Source organism: Schistocerca serialis, chromosome 1, assembly GCF_023864345.2.
Source record: "Schistocerca serialis cubense isolate TAMUIC-IGC-003099 chromosome 1, iqSchSeri2.2, whole genome shotgun sequence".
NCBI classification, from domain to species: Eukaryota; Metazoa; Arthropoda; class Insecta; order Orthoptera; family Acrididae; genus Schistocerca; species Schistocerca serialis.
This window is the reverse complement of record NC_064638.1, coordinates 1091295727-1091317741: the sequence shown is the minus strand read 5'-3', so window position 1 is coordinate 1091317741 and position 22015 is coordinate 1091295727. Positions and strand designations below refer to the sequence as shown.

The 22015-nt window shown below is 43.7% G+C and overlaps 1 protein-coding gene and 3 non-coding genes across 4 annotated transcripts in view; 3 read left to right on the top strand and 1 right to left on the bottom strand.

The window, feature by feature from the left end:
• LOC126416087 (uncharacterized) overlaps positions 1-22015 on the top strand; it is a 691436-nt gene that overhangs the window by 128196 nt on the left and 541225 nt on the right. The gene's annotated exons all lie outside the window — the stretch shown is intronic.
• Positions 2218-2289, top strand: Trnap-ugg (transfer RNA proline (anticodon UGG)). The gene has a single exon. It is a non-coding gene; the product is annotated as a tRNA-Pro (tRNA).
• Positions 18853-18924, bottom strand: Trnap-ugg (transfer RNA proline (anticodon UGG)). Its single transcript has one exon. It is a non-coding gene; the product is annotated as a tRNA-Pro (tRNA).
• On the top strand, positions 21292-21363 carry Trnap-ugg (transfer RNA proline (anticodon UGG)). The gene has a single exon. It is a non-coding gene; the product is annotated as a tRNA-Pro (tRNA).

Genomic DNA, 22015 nt, shown 5'->3' with positions numbered 1-22015 from the left:
TCGGTTGGAAACTTTCCTCATGTCAGCACGTAGTAGGTGTCACCACCGGCGCCAACCTTTTGTGAATGCTCTGAAAAGCTAATCATTTGCATATCACAGCATCATCTTCCTGTCGGTTACATTTCGCGTCTGTAGCACGTCATCTTCGTGGTGTATCAATTTTAATGGCCAGTAGTGTAGATCAGAACTTTAGCAACATTCCGACTACTGAAAATTTTATCATCAACACGTAAGAATGGTCCATTTTGATATATGAACACCGCTTCCGCCAAGGCCAGCGCCTTACCTTCGCGACCGCATTTCCAATTTTGTGTCGAGCGGAAACAAGCTTCCCTTCTTCGACTTCGCCAGAAGATGATGAGTATGTCACTCGTCGAAACGTCGCAGTTTGAAGACACCGCCACCCGGCTGGAAGCCCGAGAACTCTTCGCCAAGCTTCCCTATAAATTATAAAATGCATTTTCTCAAATTTTCATAGCCAAACTATAAGTGGGAAATCAGCAAGTGGGGTATCAAACTGATCACCGTGAGGTCTAATTCTGGAGAAATATCAGGGCATAAAGCATAATTAGTGATTTTAGCAATTATTGAAACTTCACGAGCAGCTGATGCAAATAAAGTGTCAAAAAGTTAATCTCTTCAATACCTACCTATTTTTCGCGCAAAAAGTTACGTTGGCCGTTTTTCTTCGCCCCCCTTCTCGCTCCGGGTTGGCTATTACACTAGTCTTCGGAATGCAGTTCACAGCACCGCGTGTACAATTGTGCCGACATGTGTCCACAAATGTCTCAATGGAACGAAAAAGAGTCCCTATTGTCAGTGAAATGCTGCGTTCTAAAAATGGAGCACCTACCGTATGTGTCGAAGAACATTCGCAATGAAGTAGAAAGCACAAAAATAGTGAGTAACAATTGTAATTTAATATTGTTTAGCAGTAACAATGTAAAACACGAGAACTGTTTACGATCTTGGCAGACAGATTTGTGAGAAAAACCGCATTGTTACAGTGGCCACTGAAGATGCTCGGCAATTAAACGAAACACATGTGGCCTAAATTAGACTATTGCAAAAGACGGTGTGTAAACTACACTGTAAATATAACATGTTTAAGGTTTCATAAGCAAGAATTTGTGTTACATAAATAATTTTATAAATAAAACCCAAAAAGAATTTTTTTTCAGTGGTTCGCATAAACTGATAAAAGCCAGTTTCCGGATCTTTCTGAAGGAAACTCAAACTTCACCCAGCACGATGTCTAATAATCCATCCACGACTCTTTCGCTGCCATAATTTCATCTTTCTGGTATTCCACTCGATGTGTATTTTCATCAGAATATTAGTTAGTACGTAGCACGTATATCATTTCCAGGAATTACATTTACACAAAGAAGAAAATATTTCAGGTTTACGGCAAACCCCACTAGAAGAAGTTGACAAATGAGATAGTAGTACACATCCGATTAAATTTTCAGCGTTACGACCGAGCGAGGTATGCACCGCACTGAATTCAGATTGGAGAAGATCAGTTCGGAAACTCCTATTTTGGTCTCCCGTGCTTTCATAAATAAGTCAGGGAATGGCGGGATGTTTCTTTTGAAAACGATATGCTCATTTTCTTCCTGATCCATGTGCTATCCGAGCATATGTTCTGTCTTTAATGACTTCGTCATCGGTCTGAAGATAGCCCAATATGGCTTCCTTCAGCGTTACGTAGGGAAAGCAAACGAAGAACTCTCTTGTAATCTCTCAGGCTGGGTCCTATCAATTAGTACACATAACACCACAGTTCGTTGCAGCACCGGGACAAAAATGGCTCTGAGCACTATGGGACTAAACATCGGAGGTCATCAGTCCCCTAGAACTTAGACCTAAGTAAACCTAACTAACCTAAGGACATCACACACATCCATGCCCGAGGCCGGATTCGAACCTGCGACCGTAGCAGTCGTGCGGTTCCGGACTGAAGCGCCTAGAACCGCTCGGCCTCCGCGGCCGGCTGCACCGGCACCAGTCGATTGGGCCGCTCGTGGAAATATTATGCATAAAACAGAAACAACAACTCGGCTCAACATCCAGAAGCACACCATTATGAGCGCATGCTCTCAGAATGCCACAGGGTCCCACAAGAGACGTCAGAAGTTTTCGTCACTCAAGGACAAACTCCCACTCTGGACAGCGTGCTACAGCTGTAAACGTCTGCATGTTTCTACCTCAGCTGGCTCAGTGGTCTAGGGGTATGATTCCTGCTTTGGGTGCAGGAGGTCCCGGGTTCAAATCCCGGCTGAGCCCTTCTCTTTTAATAAAACATTCTTTACTATTATGCCGTGGTCGGACAATATCACATTGAAACCTAACGTTTCGTCCGCATCTGTGGAGGACATATTCGAAAGGGATCGTAACTTCTTTGAGTGTCTGTTTCACACACAGGCTCGCTATTGACACCAGCAAAATTCCGTTCACGCGTGCTCCCATGCTGTGGTGGGACAGCACATGCTTGAATACCCGGGCGCAACTGGCCGTTGTCGGTTGCCGTTGTCCACCCCGTGGTGGAAGACTCTTACACACTCCTTTCAGCACCGGGATCCAAATGTCATTCAGTTTCAGACACTCAAAGAAGGTTCGACCCCCCTTGAAAATGCCCTCCGCAGATGGGAACGAAGAGTTTTAATGTGAAATCCTTCCGACCACGGCATAATAGCTTGGAATATTTTATTAATTGTGTCATTTCCAGCCGTGAAAGTGTACATTTTACAAAAAAAAAAAAAAAAAATAAAAAATAAAAATAAAATAGTTCAAACGGCTGTGAGCACTACGGGACTTAACATCTGAGGTCATCAGTCCGCTAGAACTCGGAACTACTTAAACCTAACTAACCTAAGGACATCACACACATCAATGCCGGAGGCAGGATTCGAACCTGCGACCGTAGCGGTCGCGCGGTTCCAGACTGTAGCGCCTAGAACCGGTCGGCCACACCGGCCGGCTACATTTTACAACCTTTCTCTTTGTCTTGTCCTCTTTAGCTTATAAACGCTGTTCCATCGATCTGATGACGGATGGGGTCTCACTGAAATTTTCAGAACCCGGCATATGGTCCAAACGTGAGTTTCTGCTGTGTGACGATCCGTAGTACAAAATCTGACAGTGCATCAGTTTCTGGATGCACCTAATCGTGTCTCATTTTTTACCTACAGCGCTATCTGGTTCAATCGTTGTGATATTGTTCATTGCAGTGGAAAGTAACAAAGTTTCGAATACTTCCAGAGAAGTCACTAAACAGTTTTTCCGTCTTAATAAACAAATGTGATTACTCCTAGACGGTAGCATTAATCAATTCTTTGCCTTACGAATGTAATGAACTTTTGAAGAGCCCACTTAACATTTGTAGGAAGTAATGCGGTTTATCGTGTAACGTCCGGTCTAGGGTACCGGCATTGAGACGGATCTGAAGCTGTAATTGGACAGCAATGGGCGAGGAAACCGGCCATATCCGGGCGAAAATCTAGTGGCTAACAAATAAGCAGCAACATTTCTGGCACGTACTGATGTCTCACTTTTTTTTTTATTTGAGTGGCGTTCCCCCCCTCCCCTCGCCCCCAAGGCCAACATAATACCTAAAGAGCTATATAGCTTAGTTGTTATGTTACTGTCTATAGTTAATAATAGTAAAGGTAGTATGCCGCCGGCACTGCTCAGGAGAGGTTAGGTACCAGAGCTCCGCTAGCGAGGCACGTGTCGCGTGTCTGGATCACCTCGGCCGTTGCGCGCACATGTAATGCAAAACGACTTTACATTTCACCTTTTTGCTCGGACTTCGCCCGCCCAAAGGCGCTTGACATTGAATGGTTTCTTCCCGGGGTTAAAATACCACCACTACATCTCACTGACCGCACTCCGGTCGGTGGGACAGGACCTCTTCGCAGTCCCTGCCCCATGCCGCCTCCGGCGACGGTATGCGCGCATCCGCCACCTTTAGCATAGGCGTACAGGTTTGCTATATTAAACATCAACATGATCGGCAGTGCGCCAGAACGTCAGTATCTACACCCTGTGTGGCTCCACAAACTGTCAGCAGCGATCCACGTTCTTCGCATACGACGTTTCTCACTGATTTCGGGACACTATGTTAGCTTTGTTGTAGACACCAGTTTCAACTGAGTCCTCCATACAAAGGACTAGATGGTTATTTGCCATGTCCGACGCCACATCGTGGACTTTCATCTCGTTGATGTTTGGGAGAAGGATCATACCGACGTCTCCGGCTATACAGCACATTCTGTGAGCAGACTCGAGCAGTTTTATGTCTCTGTCTACCTTGGAAATGACATCTCCCAGTCAGAAAAATGGTCCCTTACGCTTTCGGACCATTGTGCCATCATCTGCACACTCTACCACCTCAGACTGTCTGGCGCAGCTCGGGTTCTGCAACCTTAGCGTTTCCTACTTAGTAACCACAGCACTGACGACGACGTATTGCCACTACATAGGTGTCCTGCGAAAAGCATCTACCGTAGCATGCGTCCACGTTGCACTGGTGATTAAGTGCGTGAAATCTGCAGTTGTAAAGGTCTTCATGAAATGTGGCAAGGAAGCAGTGGTGTAACATCGGGACACCACCAATTTTCACTACACCATCCTTCGCGATCTCAACGCATTCCCCCCGTCACTTAATGTCCATAGGGAGCACCAGCCTACTAAAGCCCCTCTCCTCACCCTCCAACAAGATAAACTGTTGGCGTCACGGTACATTTGCGATAACAGGATCTTCTACACAACGAATCACTGTCCATGGTCCTTGCTGCATCTGGCCATCGTTGTCGACGTCGACTCTTTTGTTTCTGCCCTCACCACCTCTTATGGTACTCGGCACACAATGGAGGCGGCGGTGGTGTATGCCTTCGCTGACCTCTGTCTCCACTTTTACGATGACTATCTGATGCTGGAGCCAATTCCTAAAGACCTCCGTTCCGCTCCTGAACGAATCCTCACCATTGCAGAGTCAACACCTATGATGTTTGCAATCACCTCAGACGAGGTGATGAAACCGACAAGGGGGCAAAAACAAGTCGCCGGCACTAGGTGGTCTCCCACTGGAGTTCTACCGAGCTTTGACCACCTTAATGCTCCCTCACTGGACAGGGTTGCTTTGGGAACTGTTTACGCCATCCTTACTGGTACCACCCAAATTTGTCACTGGCGTTCTTTTGCTGGTACCTAAGCCATCAGGAGGGACAAATGTCACCGCATGCCGCACCCTTACCTTAATGAATGCGGATTATAAAATCTACATGCGCCTCTTAGCAGTGCACATACATACGGTCTTACCTACGGTACTTTCACCAGAACAGACTGCACGTGGTTGTAAAGCTGCCCTTCAGGCGGCTTTGGAGGAATGCCATGGTCTGTCAGCTCCGTGCAGCACTGGTGTCTATTGATTTTGTAAGTACCTTGAGTCACGTTAGATATCAATTCCTCCTCATGGTCACTAAACGTAAGGGGTTTCCTCAAATCTCTGTAGACGCGACCCATCAGTTGCTTCTTCCTGCTGCCTCCACCGTCTGAGTCAATTGGAGACCTGTTGTACTGATTCCTGTACGCCACTCTCTGCATCAAGGATGTCCTATGTCCCAGCTACTGTATGGTGCCACCTTACAGCTCCCTGCAGGGTCTCATCTTACCCGATAATACCTACCGCTTCAGTGCCTATGAAGACGCTCTAACTCTCGCCTACTCCACACCAGAACTCAGTGACACAATCGACTCGATCCAGCAGTATAGACATATTTTGCGTAGCATCCTCAATGTACACAAGTCGATGATGATGCACATCGGACGTGGACTTGAAGTTGCGGTGCTGGATACGCTCCCTGTTGATATTACACACTATTCATTACTTAGGGACTGACTTTATGGGCCTCACACACTGCACTGTGGCATTGGTTTGCAGCCGCTCTTTACAGTACATAGAGCACCATGTTCACCTCCTCGTCCACCACAGGTGGAACCAACTACACCGTGTGTCCGATCTCAGCACGTATGTGCCCCTAAAGTGGTACTTATTTGCCAAATCCTCCCAATGTCGTAACTCATTGGTCTCCAACGTCAATCACCGTTAGGGTATTTTTTGTCAGCATGGGGCCCTTTCAAGGTCCATTGCAACAGTCTAACACTGCACATGTTAAGAGGCAGCCTTTGACTTGTGTGAGTGTAATCCCCTGCACTCTTTGTGCATACTATACTGTAGCACTGCCTGGGGTCCTCCACATCTTTAACATGCTGTCTCTTGGATATCCTCTGACCAGCTCCTCTCGAACTACTGATCGATATAGCACACATCTCCTTGTTATTGTACCATATCATAACTTTTTTGTCGAATTCAGCTACGTTCGGAACAATCTCCTGGTCACCCTCCCTTTCTGTGTGAAGGACTTTTATCCTCTGTTTACACTGTCCACCCTTCACAACCCCATGGCGGTACAGCACCCAGACATTAACTAGCGGACGGTTTGAGGATGCATCTATGCACCCTTTCTACCATCAAATGTGCATTCACTCTGGTATGTCAGTGTCACTGTAATTTCCTGACCAATTGTCGATTTTATCATATAGGACTGGCGACATCAGCACTTTGGTCTGACTGCCAACTTGACGAAGCGGACGAACATTCTCGTACATGCTCCCTGAAAGGGGCATTTGGATCCTCATTCAATGCACTGTGGGCTGTTACCAGCGCACTCTGCCAATGTTGGTTACCTCAGACTTTATATTACCCTCTTCTAAAACACCATACACTCATCTCATTTCGAGGACAGGTTTTAGAGTACCTCTTTCACAATAGTTCACATGCGGTCCTCGACTTCTGGTATCTGGTTGTGATCGCACATACTATGCTTGCCAAGTTGCCCTATTACTGACGAACTTTCATAGGACATCTCCACAGCTTCTTTCTTAACCTCCTCGCCCCACAGCTGGGGTGTGCCACTCCTATTTTATGACACATCTGTGATCATCTTACGTGGTATGATGCACCCACGCGTACAGGCTAATGAAAGGATGTAATACGAGAAAAAAGTTGTTTCATGCTTGTTTGAATCTCCTATCCCTCATTCCCATCGCCCTGAAGAATTGGAACTCGAACGATGGCCGCTTTTAGTTACCTTAAATTACTTAGGTGGGCAGGAGGTTTAGGTGTAGTTAGGATTTATTTATTTAATTTGCTAGGGCCCTTAACGCTTCAATCTCTCTGTACATACATTAAGAAAAAGCGAATCGAGGCAATGCAATGGGGAACGGATATGCAGACTCTCTAATGTTCGTGCCCCATTTGTGCCAAATAGTTGTATAGTTAAAGCATCAAATTGTATCCAATTTACACCTTCACAATGCGAGATCTTGTGTATTACTTTCTATTACGATTACCTTCAAAAAAATAATTAAAAAGGGGTATGACAACTGTTTGTGCAAAAGGCGCCAGATTAATATCCAGGCTAAAAAATGGTTCAAATGGCTCTGAGCACTATGGGACTTAACTTCTGAGGTCATCAGTCCCCTATAACTTAGAACTACTTAAACCTAACTATCCTAAGGACATCCCACACATTCATGACCGAGGCAGGATTCGAACCTGCGACCGTAGCGGTCGCGCGGTTCCAGACTGTAGCGCCTAGAACCGATCGACCACTCCGGCCTATCCAAGCTAACCCTGTGTCTTTTGTTTAGTCCACCTGATAAAGGAGAGAAAATAATCTGTGTGTTTCAGACACAATTCACTGACAGTAGTCTGTGATATTCGATAACTTGCACAACAGAACTTTCGAAAGACTACCCCGATATTTCCCAACCACCCCTCCCCCCTTCCCACCCCCACCTTGTTAGTCCAGTAAAAGAGCTTCGATATCTAATGATCTCTTCGCTGACGGCCGTTAAGAACTGATCTTTTTTTCTGCATCTTCCTTCCGCTGCATCATCCTTCAGATATGCTACCTGAGATGTATTTTCACGAGAATATTACTTAGCACACAGCATGTATACCATTTCCAGAGATTACATTAACACGAAGAAGAAAGTATTTCTAGGTGAAGGGAAACCTCATTAGAAGAAGTTGACAGAGATGGTCGTAATATATATGTGATTACATCTTCTACATTACGACAGAGAGAGGTGTAAGGCATTAATCTTAGGTTAGGGAGGACGGGCATTCAACTATCAGTTTGAAAACTCAGATTTTGGTTTTCCGTGCTCTCTCTAAATAAGTCAGGGAAATGGGGTTCAAAATGGCTCTGAACACTATGCAACTTAACTTCTGAGGTCATCAGTCGCCTAGAACTTAGAACTAATTAAACCTTGTTGTGTCGGTATCTGTGCCGACACCGTGAAGTTGAGATGGCTGAAAATGCACGCTAGACTAAAGCAGACGGGCGTGAAGTACTGGAACATGAGAACTTATAAATTGCTAGTTAGTAGCCATTAACTTAGCTGATGGCTATTCTGTCTCTCGGCTAATGAGAGAGAAAGGCTTCGTACATCTGGTCGGTAGCTAGGTTCTCGTACAACTGGGGCGAGTGCTCTCTCGTATCACGAGACCTGCCTTGGTGGTGGCGCTAGGTCTGCGATTACACAGTGGCGACACGCGGGTCCGACATGTACTAAATGGACCGCGGCCGATTTAAGCTACCACCTAGCAAGTGTGATGTCTGGCGGTGACACCACAAACCTAACTAACCTAAGGACATCACACACATCCATGCCCAACGCAGGATTCGAACCTGCGACCGTAGCGGTCGCTAGGCTCCAGACTGTAGCGCCTAGAGCCGGCCGAAGTGGCCGAACGGTCATAGGCTCTAGGCGGCTCTAGGCGCTACAGTCTGGAACCGCGCGACCGCTACGGTCGCAGGTTCGAACCCTGCCTCGGGCATGTATGTGTGTGATGTCGTTAGGTTTAAGTAGTTCTAAGTTCTAGGGGACTGATGATCTCAGAAGTTAAGTGCCATAGTGCTCAGAGCCATTTGAACCATTTTTTTTGTTGCGCCTAGAACCACACGGCCACTCCGGCCGACGGGAAATGGGGGACGTTTCCTTTAAAAAGGATATGGTTGATTTCCTTCCTCATCCTTGTGATATCCGAGCTAACGTTCTGTATTTAATGACTTCCTCATCCACCTGAAGATAGCATTAAATATTGCTTCCTTCAGTTTTTCAGCATTACATGAGAAAAGTAAACGAAGACCTATGTTGTGATCTTCTAGGTTGGAGTCCAGTCAGAGAGTACACATAACAGAACAACTCGCAGTACCTGAACAATCGGCTTAGTCACTCGCCGAATTGTTATTCATAAAACGGAAACATCTCGCCTCAATACTGATACGCACGCCATTAAATGCGCATATTCTCGAACTGCTTCAGGGTCCCACAAGAGACGTCACATGTTTTCATGACTCAAGGGCATACTCCCACTCTCGACAGCTTGCTACAGCTGTACACGTCTGCATGTTACAAACTTCAGCTGGCTCAGTGGTCTATGGGTATGATTCCTGCTTTGGGTGCAGGAGGTCCCGGCTTCAAATCCCGGCTGAGCCCTTCTCTTTTAATAAAACATTCTGCGCTGTTATGCCGTGGTCGGACAGATGTTACATTAAAACCTAACGTTTCGTCCACATCTGTGGAGGGCATTTTCAAAGGGGCTCTCATTTTCTTTCAGTGTCCGTTTCACACCCAGGCTCTCTACTGACAGCAGCAAGTCGTCCGCTGTTGCTATCACCCCGTGGTGGAAGACTCATACACCTCTTCATCAGCACCGGGATCCAAATTTCATTCAGTTTGGGATAATCAAAGAAGCTAAGGTCCCCCTTCAAAATGCCCTTGTAGATGAGGTGCGAAACGTTGGATTTTAATGTGAAATCCATGCGACTGCGGAATAATAGCGCGGAATATTTTATTATTTGTGACAGTTCCGGCCGTGAAAGTTTATATTTTACAAGCTTTCTGTTCAGCCCTGTCGTCTGAGCCTAGAACCTCTGTACCATCGATCTGCTGACGGAGGGGATCTCCAGTGAGATTTTCAGAAGCCAGCATACGGTCCAAACGTGAGTTCATGCACTGGTGACGATTCGTAGTACAAAAATTTGAGAGTGGCGTTACTTTCTGGATGCTCCTACTCGCCTCTCATCTTTTTTTATTTGGGTCGCGTCGCCGGCAGCCAATGCGTTACCTACAGTGCCATCTGGCTCAGTCATTGTGTTATTGTTTATTGTTGCGGAAAGGGGTACGATTTTGAACACTTCTAGAGGAGTCACTGAACAGTTATTCCCTCGTAATCAATATTTGTGATTATTCCTAAACGGTAGAATTAATCATTTCTTTGCCTTGCGGATATGGTGAACAACTACAAAAAGCCAATTAGGATTTATAGGAAGAAACGAATTTTGTCATTTAATGTCCCGCCTACACTGAGGCAACAAAAGTCATGGGATAGCGATATGCACGTATACAGATGGTAGTAGTATCGTGTACAGAAGGTATAAAAGGGCAATGCATCGGGGGAGCTGTCATTTGTGCTCCGGTGATTCATGTAAAAAGTTATCCGAGTGATTCATGTAAAAAGGTATCCGACGTGATTATGGCGGCAGACGGGAATTAACAGATTTTGGACACGGTATGGCAGTTGGGGCTGGGTGCATGGGACATCCGGGAATCGTTAGGGGATTCCTTATTCCGAGATCCACAGTGTCCCAGTGTGTGCCAAGAGTACCAAGTTTCGGGCATTACCTCTCACCACAGACAAAGCAGTGGCCGACGGCCTTCACTTGAGACAGAGAGTAGCAGCCTTTGCGTAGCACACAAGCAACAAAGCATGAAATAACCGCAGAAATCTGTGTGGGACGTACGACGAACGTATCCGTTTTGACAATGCGGGGTGATCCGGTGTTTATAGGCTATGGCAGCAGACGACCGACATGCTTGCCTTTGCTCCCGACACGACATCGCCTGCAGTACCTCTCCCGGGGTCGTGGCCACATCGGTTGGACCCTAGACGACTGGAAAACCGTGTCCTGGCCAGATGAGTCCAAATTTCAATTGGTAAGAGATGATGGTGGGGTTCGAGAGTGGCGCGGACCCCACAAAGCCATGGACACAAATCGTCAACAAGTCACTATTCAACCCGGTGGTTATGTTCAGCTACTTGAAGACCATTTGCAGTGATTCGTGGACTCCGTGTTCAACAACAATTATGGAATTTGTGTGGATGATAATACGCCATGCCACAAGATCACTATGGTACGCAACTGGTTTGACGAAAATTCTTGACAGTTACAGAGAATGATGTGCCACTCAGATCGACCGACATGAATGCCATTGAAGATTTATGGGACACGTTCGAGAGGTCAGTTGGTGCACAAAATCCTGCACCAGGAACAGTTTCTCAATTATGGATGGCCATACAGGTAGCGTGGCTCAATATTTCTGCAGGGGACTTCCAACGACTTTTTGAGCCTATGTCACGTCAAGTTTCTGCACTACGCCGGGCAAAAGGACGTCCGATATCCCATGACATTTGTCATCTCACTGTACACTGTCATTTGAGGCGGATCTCAAGGTGTAACTGAGCAAGAATGGAGAAGGAAATGAGGTATCGCAGCATTCGTTTCACTGATTTAGGGAAACGGTATACATTTCCAAGACAGGATTGTCAGGCACGGAGTCGAATCATACACCAGTCGAATAAAGAACCAGAGTTCTAAACCCCATAAAAAGCTGTGTTTTGCATTTGTTGCCTAAGACACCGAGCTGTCAGTGTTAAATCGCGAATCGGTAACCGTTATGTTCCGAGGAGCCAAATGTTATGTTCTTGCTGCTAATAATAAATGGGTGCTAGGTAGCAGTAGGAATCTCCAGAGGCAAGCAAACGATCAGTTGACACAAGTGCACTTCAAATAAATATACTGTGCTCAACTTGGGCGAAACACCTGCTACACTGTTGGCCACTTGTTGCAGACTTTGTTAACTATAAGCAGAGGCCCGAGACAGGCATGTGTCCAAGTGCACCGTATGATTGCCGACAGAACTCCTGGGTTTAACGTTCGGCACCAACGAGCTCCAAGAAGTAATCTTGTACTTGAAGACTCGTGCCCAGATGCACCCCGCTTATAACACCGCCCTGGCTGTCTTCATTGGTCGGTGGCCTGGAGGTTCCTCGTTGGTGGCGATGTTCAAAGCGCCGCTCGCGCGCCCGCAGGAATCTCGTAGGCGCCAGCTCCGGCAGTACCGATAAACTACGATACTACAGTCAGTGGTTACGTGAAATGTAACTCACCATCGTATTCTATCCCATCGAACAGCAGTAATTTTATGTGACTTTGATTTCGCGTGTTAAAGGAAGCTCACATATACTAAACTCAACCTTGTGTGGTTGTTGCAGCTTCAAAATTTTGATCATAAATTAATTTCAATTAGGTTCATCTGTATCATTCTCTATGGCTACACCGTTCGCCTAAATTGTTCTGAGAGTTCAGGCAAATGGACACTGTGTAAAAACATACCGTAGTAGTTACTCTACCATGCGTTGGCAGATGTGCAAACATCCTCGTTTTACGTCTCTATAGATTTCGCTATTGACGGAACGTTCCCCACTTTACGACAAACGAAGTGTCTCAAGCCTCTCACTCCAGAGCAGAAAAAAGGTTTTGCGTTGGAAGGAAGGTTGGAAAATGGGCAAAACCTTCCCAAAAATTAGTTTGGGCTTAACAGTAATTTGCATTAAGATTGACCCACAAGACCCGCATTATTATCTCCCAGCAATGAAGCAATAGCGAGAAACAAGAAGCGAAATAACATAACGTTAGCTAGATCGGACTCGAAAATCTGATGCAGAACATGTGCAGAGGTATTGCAACATTTGGTGGGAATTGCCTAACAGGACTCTGACACTGTAATATTGAGCATCTATAGTGCCGTTTACTCTTTTACTTTGTTTAACCATAAAGCAGTATATCTGATTTCGAGAATGCTCAGTACACGATACATTCGGGGGGGTTACTGTTATTGGAGGCCAAAATGGAAGGGCTCAGCCGGGATTTTTTTTTTTTTTATAAAACCTTTATTAAAAAAAACAATGTTACACATTGCAAATACATTCTAAGTTAAACATACATGTAGTTATTTAAACAAAGCGGTTTGATCATTTCAATTGCGCTGACATTAAGGAAAGACAACAGAAGATTGTGTTACTGACTAAATCACCAGAAGAATTAAATTGAACATAAATACTTGAGAATGGCGGAAAGGAGACATATAATAAAGTTGACTAGCCTTCCAACTACACTTTCTGGACATTAAGTGTATCTAAGTATTTGAAGTGATCAGGTCTATATAATCAGTCTTTTCACTGCAAAAATGAACAGCGCAATGTGCCAGTCATTGAATATGGTTTTAACCAATCGATAAGGAGATTTCTATAAAAACTGTCTATTTCCAAATTTCTAGTATAAGCCAATAATGCACCTTTCATGTTTTGTGTTTGGCACTATTAGACACACAACTCAATGTCACATAAGTTCTGTACATTAGCTTAGAAATTTCAAAAAACTACTCTCTGAAATAAAGTAAGCACACATCATAAATATACTGTAAAATCTTAAAAATAGTATCCTTAAGGTAACTACAATACATCACTGTCAACACAGTCTTCTTTTTTATATTAACCAATGCCCATTCTTTCAAATACAATTTTTAGCATATTACCGAACTTTTTCTTGTGATTCGAATAGCTTCTAATTTTGTGGAACTCACACAGCATGTGTACCTTGAACTCTATGATGCTATCGGATCCTAATTTGTTAAGGACGTAGTTAACAAAATTTCCCAGCAACCAGTACACAGCGTTATTTTTTGCTTCTGGGAAATAGCGTGCTTCAGGCCTGTGTATCAATGACAGCGATATATACTCAGGGGATGTTCTTGTAATCAGAGCTATTTGCTCCCGGATCCACTTCCAACTATTCATGTGACCACTGCAAGTATATCTATGAATTACTGTGTCAACTAGATGGCACTGTTGACATAAATTTGTTTCACAGAGTCCGATTGCGTGCAGTCTTTCATTGGTGCTAACTATGTTGTTAACTGTCTTGTACCATGACGTTTTTATATTAGACGTGAGCACATTAGAACTAATGTTTTTCCAAATCTCAGTCCACTCAATGTTTGGAAACTGTCGTTCTATTTTGTTTCTTCCTTCGCTTTTCTTTCGTTCCCGCATTATGGCTCTTGATGTTAAGTGTCGGGACTGACTGAGTTCGACACTGACATAACTAAACCCAACATAGAAAATCCTCACGTGCTGCAAGCGACTGTTGATATTCTGCACGTCAATCGGGGGAAGCAGGCTTGGAGGTTTAATGATCTCGAAAAGTTGGCTGGTTATGCTTTCTCGCGAGTCTCTTATTAAATTAACTTGCCTTTTGATAAAAAGAGCAGAGGCTTTATCCGTTATATCAGTTAATCCTAGTCCACCATTTTTAGGATCTAAAGTGGCTACTTTAGCAGATACTCTGAACACTTCACCTCTCCACAAAAATTTTGTGATTTTGGACATTATTCTCCTCGCTATCATTCTCGGTATTGGAAACAGCTGGGCAGTATAATAAGCCTTAGCAAGGATGCATGAGTTGATATACTGTGTTCTTTGAACTTGGTTCATATATCGAGTTAAATTCTCTACAATGGCTCCTTGCACTTTATCTGCTGCTACTTTCCAATTTAAAGCAGTCATTTTCATAGGGCATGCTGTCAGGGTGATCCCAAGTGTTTTATGTTGTCGGACTAATTTTGCCCACTCGACGTTGATATTATCAAAACCTCTGAGATTTAACATCTTACTTTTTTTCCGTTTGCATCGGCTCCAGATGCTCTACAGTACGAATCAATCACTGTTGCTAGCGTGGTTACCTCGTCATTATTCCTTATAATTACCCCTATATCGTCAGCATAGGCTCTTATAACTGTTTTGTTTCCTGATAATGTTAAGCCTTTTAATGTAGCATGGACATGTCGGAGGAAAGGTTCCAGCGAAATTGCGAAGAGCGACATGGACAGAGGACTTCCTTGAGGAACACCTCGTTGTATTTGCATCGGCCTGGATTGTTGACAATTCACCGCTATTTTAGCATTTATTCCAGTTGCTATGTTCTTAATCAACTGTATAACCCTATCGTTGAAACCTATTTTCTTCAATGTCTGTAGAAGATATTCATGGTTTACTACATCGAACGCCTTATAAAAATCTAAAAACAATAAAGCACACTTTATGTTTGTTACAGAAGTTATTGCAATGATATCCCTGAATTCCGCTAGATTTTGAAAAATGGTTCTGCCTTGCGCACAGTTCTGATGTTGACTAATAATTTTATCTGTAAGGCACGAAATTCTCTTGTTTATTATTCTAGCTATTAATTTATAATCAGAATTCAGCAATGAAATTGGACGAAAATTATTTAAATCTTTGTTTCCATTATTTTTTGGCACCAGAACAATTTTACTCTCCTTAAACTCAGCCGGAATCATTTTACCCTGAATAACCTCATTTACAATGTCCGTGATTTTCGCACCTACTATTGGCCAGTAACGGACGTAAAATTCTGCTGGCAGACCATCCGGTCCTGGGGATTTTTTTGGTGGCGAGGCGCACAGAGTCTCATACACGTCTTCTTCACTGACAACCTCGAGAAAATTTTCGTTGTCATCTTCTGTCAGCTGTGGGGCTAGGATGTCAAGGAATTCTTCCAAGGAAACATCACTACTTTGATGTACAGAATATAGCTCGCAATAATAGCGATAAATCTCGTCCATGATATCCTGCTGGGTTCTGAGAATCGTGCCGTGTTTTGTTCGAATTTCTTCAATAAAAGTCCTTCTCCCGTTTTTCGTATGCTTCACTAAATGATATAAGGAAGTAGCTTCATCTGCTGACACCGAATTTGCCTTCGATTTTATTTTCAACCCTTCCATTTGACTTCTCTTGATATTAAGTAACTTGGCTTTGACTTTTTTTATGTCTGCTATCCGAAGTGAGGAACCTGCTGAGACTTGATCATATAGATCTCTCAAAACGGAGTAGTAATACTCTATAGTGCATTTCATTTCCCTTGCGCTCTGGGCACTGTATTGAATAAGAACTTTCCTCAACTTTGGCTTTGCCATTTTAACCCACCAGTCAATAGCAGTGGCATATCTACTACGGGCTCGCAGGCATATTGCCCATGTTTCTTTTATCAGATCTTCTAAATCATGATTAACTAACAAGGAAGTGTTCAAATTCCACTGATTCTTGAATCGGCGAACCGGCTGTCTTGTTAGATTTATGCAAGCTAAGACACTTGAATGGTCTGAAAAGTACGTAGGAATGGTTTCTACTTTTGTCACGGAAGTTACAAGATTTTTAGAAATATATAGTCTATCAATCCTGCTACGTGATGTTGCCGTGACATAAGTGAACTCAACAATGGAGGGGTATTTGATTTCCCATATATCCTTTAATTCTAAACCAGTAACTAATTGTTTTAGTTCACTTGAGAAATTAAAATTAGGTAACTGATCTTTTCGATTTAAAACACAATTAAAATCACCTCCAAGTAATAACTGTCTTGGTGATTTCCTTAACAAGTATATCAAGTCATCTTTGAAGAAACGTGCCCTGTCAGCTCGATGAGAACTTCCTGAAGGGGCGAACAAGTTGATGATAGTCACATCATAGATATTTAGTCCTATTCCCCTTCCGGATTCCAGTCGTTCCACCTCGCTTACTGTAATCCCTTCCCTTACCAAAATAGCTGTTCCAACACTTGTTTCGGGAGACACATTTATGTAACTGACAAAACCGGGAATTACCAAATCCGAAATTAGAACTTCTTGTAACAGGGCAATATCAGTCGCGGATTCGTACAAAAATTCCTTAAGGGCCGATAATTTCAAACAGGTCGTGATTTTATTTATGTTTATAGTGGTGACAGAATAAGATTGCGTCATTGTGCTGTCACTATGTAGTTGTTTTGTTGAACTAATTTAGTTTACTGTGGTTCAGGGTTCAGTTAAGCTGTAACAGTTTTCTCGGAAGGCTGAGCATGGAATAACACTTCAATCAGTTTATTAGTTACTGTCCCGTTTTTTTCTACTTCTGATGTTTTCTCTTGTACCGCAAGCAGACTGATGTCCTGGTAAACTTTCTGATTTTTCCTCCAGTGATTCGTGTACGACCGTTTCGGACTGAACATTCTTTGGGCTTGGGTCGCCCCTACTGGATTTTCCTTTCCCTTGGTTACGAGCTACATTCTCATTTGGTTGCGTCGGTATTTTACTTCGCGGCTTATCTGGAGCAGCGGCAGACGCTTTAGCAATTTCGGTTGCCGGCGCCTGCCCTGAGGTGTTGACCGTGATTTCAGTTTGGCCACCACTTCCTCGTTCTTTATTAATTTCACTCACTTTCTGATCGAGGGAAACAAATGGAGACTGCAGTTTTGCATCCTCTCCCTGAATTTGGTTATTAACAGATAGATTCTGATCTTTGCAATCGGTTACTGCACCTGTTGTTTCTTGCAAATTAATGCTGCTTACACCCCTTTCATTTTCTGGTACCGTATGTGTATTATCTTTCTGTTCATTAGTTTCCATTCGCATTTTGCCTTCAGGTTCCTCTGCCTTCTCATCGCACTGTTTTTGCTTGCGAAGTGAGGGAGTGGGACAAGACAGCTCGTCCTCTGAACAACTATCAGTTATCTCCAGAGGTCGTTTTTTCGGTTGCATTTCAGTTTCACGAGCAGTGGCAACGGGGTTTCCTTTTGTTGTTAACGGGGGAAATTGACTGTTATCGTGAAGGGAGACATCAGCTTGTCCCGCTGCGTTAACATCCTCAACCAGTTGTTCCGGGCTATTCTTTGGTAACAGATCATTTAAGGTAAGCTTCTGACGCTGTATCAAATTACTTTTAAGCACAACAGTTCGCCGCGGATATTCCTGTCTGAAGTGGCCGGTTTCGTTACATATATGACATGTAGCTTCCTGACCTGTATAAACAATTTGTGCCTTATACCCACAAACAGTTATGTGAGACGGAATATTCGTCTTAACGTCCATCTCTACACAGCGGACCCCGTTAAAACACTGCAGTTTAAAGCGAGGCGACCATCTTTCATTTGCAATTGATTTAACGTCTCCGTAGTTTAAAAGAGCTTCCTTAATCTTATCATTTTCAATTTCAATGGGGAGATTCAAGACACGAACGGTTTTGTAATGAATGTCCGCTCTATAGATGGAAACCTTACTTTTATAACCATTTCTATGCACAAAATCTACTTCGTAGCCCCACTTTCGTAACACTTTATCAACAGTCGAAGCACTGATTAACTTGACAAAAACACAGTATTTTTCCTGATCCAGTTGCCAGGTATGAACGGTTTCAGAATTTAGACTAATTACCTGTGTAATCCAGTCATCTATTTCCAGGGATGTCGGCTGAACAGGACGGGATTCTTTGTCAAAAGCAAATACCAGAGTATTCTTCCTGAGGTTTGTAGCCATGGTTAATCCAGCGAAGCAATTTCGGTTAAACAACCGAAATTCCAAGTAGCAGCAGCAAGACCAGAAAGAGCTATCAGATCACAAGGAACAAGAACGAACACGGAGATTAACGGACGGACGGCACTCGGCGAAGCACACGTACAGCGATGTAAACACTGAAGTGCAGCGCAACAGTTAACAGCGGCCACTCGCGAGCGCGGCTGAAACGGAACTTATTACTGATTTCGAGAATGCTCAGTACACGATACATACGGGGGGTCACTGTTATTGGAGGCCAAAATAGAAGGGCTCAGCCGGGATTTGAACCCGGGACCTCCTGCACCCAAAGCAGGAATCATACCCCTAGACCACTGAGCCAGCTGAAAGCTACTTATCTACCGGCAGTAACACTTTCACCGCCCAAGCACGCAGCCCACAGTGCATCTTCCGTGGCACGACAGAGACGCCTCACGCGAACTGGGCGCCACTGTTCGGCCGTAATAAAACAAACTAAAATTAATTACAGGTTCCTTGATAGTTTAGAAGAAACCCAAATCTAGACCAGAAAGTGATGTTCGTCATTTGATCGTACGTGTTTTTCAAAGATCAGATTGTCTCTCGTTTCTCCATGTTCTGAATCGCATCATCGAAAATTCGAGTTCACATGTCCTGCCTTTAATGACTTCGCATCGACCTGACGACGGCATCCAACATTGCTTCCTTCATACTTTTAACATTACGTGGGAAAAGTAAACGAAGAACACTATAGTAATATTTCAGGTGAGAGGCACCCACTTGCCTTTCTCATACTGTGGCATCAAGCAGTCAGGCCTGCAAGATGAGTGGTTTGCCAAGCGAGTGGAATCTTCCTTTATTTATCGAGCAACATGAATTCTCGTATCTTACTATTTAGTTACAAATTATCCTCCTGTATGAATAATACGCAACGGAAACACGCATCTGACTATCAGTGATTTATAGAACTCTGACTGTACACTACGCACTGGCAATACCACATTTACCTTTTGTCTTTGATTTAACGGCTTTTATATAAATTCGGGACATTACAATAACATACAATTTAATGAAAAAAGGCCACCAATCTCTTTCTTTTCACTATTTGATTTATTCCTAAACACACAAATTCTACAACCTACAACAAAATCACATGAGAAATTCCGCCCAGTGGGCATGGCTTTACGTTAGTGAATCTCTATACTATGGTCTCGTAATCTATTTACCGCAACAGTGCACTCCCTGGATCGGATGGTGGATCTTTTATTATACCTCACACTTCGCCTCTCACAATAATCCTCACGAAACTTTCCTCCAGATCGAGCGATACAGAAGGAACAGGCATACCCACAAATCTTTCGAAACTACCTTGCTACTCCCATGCAAAACACACATACCCAAATTACAAGACATACACAACACAACAATATGAAATATTACACAAAGAACGGTTACAACTTCATCACTTTCCGCTTTCCCACTTCAATCAATATTTATCCCAGTTTCACACGACACTGCCCCACTTTGTAATTCTACTTTCCTACTGTGAACTCTGGAGATAAACGCACGTCTTCCTGTGCAATGCAAGCCAAGTGGCGTTGCTGGAAAAACGGCCGACTCACCTTGATTCTCTCTCAGAGTTTAAATTTAGCGTCACACGGAATGATATTTCTTAAATACTTCAACATATGATACACACGCTATTTCTTAAATGTTTCAGCTTATTGTACACACGCTATTAATTCTTAAATATTTCAGCTTATTGTACACACGCTATTAATTCTTAAATACTTCAGCTTAAGCTCACGGAAGTATCTCAACTTATAACTACACGTGGGCTCTTTGTGACCGTTGGTTTACTACAATCCCCTTAAAATTACCTGCCTCAACTTTGTAATTTTCCCCACAAAAGGTCCTGTGAAAGAGAAAGTATTAATTCTAACTACTCTTAAATATTCCACATCCATACCATGCCTCCACTCTTTCATTGCGGAGCACAACAAAAAAACAGGTCTTTACAGCAGAAGGTTCAGCGGCAGAGTGCTGAAACATGGCCGTATTCTGATTCTCTCGCACCTCTCTCGAAGTGGGAGAAGCACCTTGCTACCTTATTGGTCAGCCACATTTCAGACGCTCAAAGCTCTGGTAACTTCCATCTCTTTGGTCTCACCAAAGGTAGCCAAAGGATCGACTCAAAGATGATCATATATTCCGATTCACTATCTGTGGTTAGCAGACGACCATACATTCATTCCTTTCCCAGATCTCACCAAACTGGATGTAGGGATTTATTTTGAGGGAGTGCACATGTGATCAATTAAATAAATAGTCATTCTTTCCCACACTGGTATCCGGCTTCGCTGTATTAGTTGAAATTAAGTTACTTTTACACAAAAAATGTGTTGTTCTGACAAGAATTTCGTACCTATTTTCAATGTTGGGCGGTACTGTACCCTTTCACAGGTTGGAATCCAGTTAACGTGTGTGCACGTAACAGCACAATTCGCAGTTCCTGAACTACTCGATTTGGTCGCTCTTCGAAATATTGTACATAAAACGGAAACAGCCTCTCGGCTCAACACCCAGTAGCACACGATTAAATGCTCACGTTCGAAAACAGCATCAGGATCCTAAACGATAGGCGTAAGATGTTTTCGTGACTCAAGGACAAACTCACACACTGGAAAGCCTGCTACAGCCATAGACGTATGCGTGTTATTCACTTCGGCTGGCTCAGTGGTCTAGGGGTATGATTCCTGCTTTGGGTGCAGGAGGTCCCGGGTTCAAATCCCGGCTGAGCCCATCGCTTTTATTAAAATATTAGGCGCTATTACGCTGCAGTTGGATGGATTTCACATTAAAGCCCAACGTTTCGTCCCCATCTTCGGAAGACATTTCCAAGGGAAATCGTAGCTTTTTTGAGTGTCCTAATCGCACCCTGGCTCGCTACTGACTGCAGCAAAATTCCGTTTACGCGTGGCGTGAAATTACATCCTTTGAATATCCGGGCGAAACTGGCTGTTGTAGGGTGCCCTGTGGTCCGCTGTTGGTATCACGCCGTGACGGACGATACGTATCTATTTTCTTCAGCCCGGGATCCAGATGTCATTCAGTTTCCGACACTCAAAGAAACTACGAACCCCCCTTAAAATCTCCTCCTCAGATTCAGACAAAACATTAGGTTTTAATGTGAAATTTACCCGACCATGGCATGATAGACCCGAAAATTTTATAAATTGTAATATTTTCGACAGTGAAAGTTTGCAAAGCGAATCCCCACTGAGATTTTCAAAGCCCAGCATATGGTCCACGATCCATGGTATCAAAATTTGACACTGGCGTTAATTTCTACATGCTGCAAATGAAATAGCTAATAAATTAACTGCAATATTCCTCACATGTACTCAAGTATTACCTTTTTAATTGAGTTGTGTCCCTACCACACCCCCGCAAG